The sequence below is a fragment of the Pygocentrus nattereri genome, chromosome 4 (assembly GCF_015220715.1).
Source record: "Pygocentrus nattereri isolate fPygNat1 chromosome 4, fPygNat1.pri, whole genome shotgun sequence".
NCBI classification, from domain to species: Eukaryota; Metazoa; Chordata; class Actinopteri; order Characiformes; family Serrasalmidae; genus Pygocentrus; species Pygocentrus nattereri.
This window is the reverse complement of record NC_051214.1, coordinates 27,111,623-27,115,301: the sequence shown is the minus strand read 5'-3', so window position 1 is coordinate 27,115,301 and position 3,679 is coordinate 27,111,623.

Genomic DNA, 3,679 nt, shown 5'->3' with positions numbered 1-3,679 from the left:
TCTAAGTCCCCCACCACCCAGGGAGTTACCATGGGTAACTGGTGCTCTGGACAAAGCAATGTGATCAGTGGCACAGTGTCTCCATAGCTACCTCAAAGCTTTTCCAATGGCAGTGTGTGGGAAAAGGCTATTGAAGCGGCCGTCCAGTTAAAAGAGCCCTAAATAAGCATTACGCTGTTTATGGGGCGAACACGTGTGACTGTTTGGATTGAAGCCTTTTTAGCCTGGAGAAGCTTAGCGCTAGCACTTCTCATATGTAAACTTTTAAATGTAGTAGGGGTTTACATGATTCAGATAATAACAGCCCATTGTTAGACAGAGCTGCAGCGCAAACTTATCGAGCTAAACACATTCAACAGCTGATTGTTGGCCTGAGACAAAGCTGAGTGGTGAAAGGAATAATCAGAGGCATTGGACTCCTCTGGGCCAGCTACTGTGTCTGATACACTGACAGCCATTTTGTTACACTGCTGCTTTAACTCAGTATTTGCATATATTAGCGCCATGCTAATAGCACTGCCTGTGGCCTGAAGGTGGTGGAGCATGAGTTAATGAAGTAAGACACGGCTCATATGTTTACATGCTTTCATGCAGCCATGTATAGCTTAGCTGCCACATGCATTATGTGATGCTACGCTAATGGTGTGCTAGGTTCAGAGGTAGCCTGAATTCTATGGAATGCTTCAGGAAGACATGCAGGAGCATCAGTAGGTGTTTCGCAGTGCTTCATTCTCTGGTAACTGGATATACGGATAAATGCTGACCACTGGAATCTGTTATGCTAGCTGGCTCCACCAGTCTGAAACACAGTGTGCTGGAGATGCTAGGTGGGTGATTCCATAATTGTGGTGCCATCTGGATAGATAAGTGGATGGATAGCAGAAAATAGAAATAAATCTAGACATAAGTTAAAGTACAAGAGAAATAAATGTAAAGTAAGTATGTAAATGGAAGGTTAAAACATTTTCAATGAAGGTCCTTCAAAAATCACCATATTCCAGGTAACTAAAACATGCAGCATTCCTACAGTAATTTTTATCTGCCCCAACCCACTATAACTGCGCCTTAAATAGTCATTAAAATGCTAAAATAATTTTTATACATCCATATGAGAATCCATTTAACATCTCATGCTTGACACATTCTGTTTCAAAAGAATACATTATAGGTCATAAAAAGCAGACATTTTATTTGTGTCCCAAATTTACCTCAATAATGTTACCTGAACACATTCATCCTGTAATATCTGGAATATTCCACAGGCCAGGTATTCAACAAGTAATTTGAATATACTTGACTTTGAATGTCCTGAAGATCATAGGAAGAAGAAAAATAAGTTCTCTCATTCTGTTTCTTTATTTTCAGAGATATTGTGCTATTGACTGATGAGAAAACACTTGAAAACACAACATTGTTACCCAAACTATAGGGAGATTCACTCAAAAGAGGCCCCGAATATTTTGCTGTAACTCCCATTAGGATGAAGCAATCTGAACCAAAAAAAATACACTGCATACCTTGATGTATGTGTAATTGATTGTATTACATGCAATGCTGGAAGTGATCTCCATTTTCTGCTAGACACATGAAGTAGACATAGGGGTTCAACTAGAAGTTGCAAATGGAGGTTAAACGTCACAACGGCTGTCTGACACCTACCTCATCACTGAGGAGCTCATTGTACATTGTTTCATTCAGATTGCTTTGTCCTAGCATGAGTTATTATAGAATATCCAGGGCCTCTTTCGAGTGAATCTCCCTGTATAAGTAAATTATTTATGAAAAACACATTTTAGGTAAATTTCAAAACTCAAACCTAGCACTTTCAACCCTGTTACACCTTAAAACAACTGCCAGCAAAGACCCCATCCATCCATCCATCCATTTTCTAAGCCGCTTCTCCGTCTGCCAGCGAAGACACTTTCTAAAAAAAATTAGTGATGGTTTAACACATTTGGAATAGTTAAGGGCATGTTTCCTTAGATTCAGCGTTGAAAAATGATGTGTTTAATTTTTATGAGTTGCAAAAGCTAAATGGCACCTCCGTTGTGGGATCACCCAGCTAAGGTCATATCAATATGATACAGAATGTCTTACCATGACATGCAGAGCAGTAAATGCACTATGTAGTTGAGTGACCAATGGCAGGCACTACTGTGTGAGTGATACCATAGAAAACCGTGCTTCATTCCCTGAGAAACCTTTCAGTGGATGCTTCTTAGAGATGCATTCAGATACTCAACTTCTGCTAAAATAGGTCAACAACACTGGAAAGGAATTTTTGCTCTTTGGATCTGCCACCCCTGCGATGGACTGGCAACCTGTCCAGGGTGTATCCTGCCTTCCACCCGAAGACTGCTGGGATAGGCTCCAGCACCGCCCAGCGACCCTGACAGAGAAGCGGCTTAGAAAATGGATGGAAGGATGGATGGACGGATGGATGGATGGAAGGATGGATGGATGGATGGATGGATGGATGGATGGATCTGCCACCCATTCTTACCCGTCAACCAGAGAGGATATAACACAAAGCATGTGTCTAGAATCAACAGTGCTGGTTGGAGTTCATTTAGAGTTTGCCAGTATGACCAATGATTGTCATGACTTCACTCTCTGGGCTGTTTATTAAAGTTATTGGCTTATTTTGTTATTTAGATATAAATGACAACAGTTTGGCATTATGCCAATGTTGCCTCATTGGATATCCAAGTTTAGCATAGCCTTTGTCCCAATCCCATTTCACCCCTCACCCCTACCACTTAGCCCTTAGTCCTCTGTTTTGTGTATTCATGTCTAGAGGGTAGGGTGTCCCAATTTTAATTGAGAGAGAGGGGTAGGATGAAGTTTTAGGGCTACAAGGCCCTACAAACGGAGGTTTTTCAGAGGCGACACTCCAAACAGAGTGTTATGAGAAAAAAAGAAACCCACAAATGTAAGTAAATGTGAATGTAACAGTTTCACAACATGTTTATAACAGTGAATATTGTGGCTATTGGCTAATTTATCTCAGGGTAGTTTTCTTGCTTTCAGGAACCTAGCTAAAAACATAATCAAGATAGGGCTACAATACTGCTTTCCTCCAGAAAGACAGTTGTTTTGTTCCACTCGGCCAATTGTGAAAACCATTACACTTCACTTATTCAGAGATACTTTTCATCTAATCATGCTATCCAAGTACTCTTCACATACATATCCATTATAAATTCATTATGTAGAGTCAGCCATTCAAATAGCTGAACAATTTACACATGCACTGTAAAAAATAAGAAGTCTGCTCAACATAAAATGATATAGCAACTGATTACATGACTTTCCTTGAGTTGACTGAACTTGAGGACACCAGAGTTTGCCCAACTCAAACTTTTTAGTTTATTCAAAAAGTCTCCCAGCTACTGTTTCCAGGTCTGCATCTTATTTAGATAAACAAAACTGTCCTTCTGTCACACATTCCTAGATAATATTCTTCTCCTGGACTCCTGGATATGGACAGCTGTGGCATGCTGGGATTCAAACTCAAAACTTCCTGATTTTGTGATGAATTATTAGGCAGTTACACCACACAACACTGTGCTATACTTTAAAGTTAAAACAACAGTGTATTAAACATTTATAGACACAAAATCCTGGTTGCTTCATATGTTCCTGTGTGCTTCCGTGGACTAAGTGATCAACCCCAACA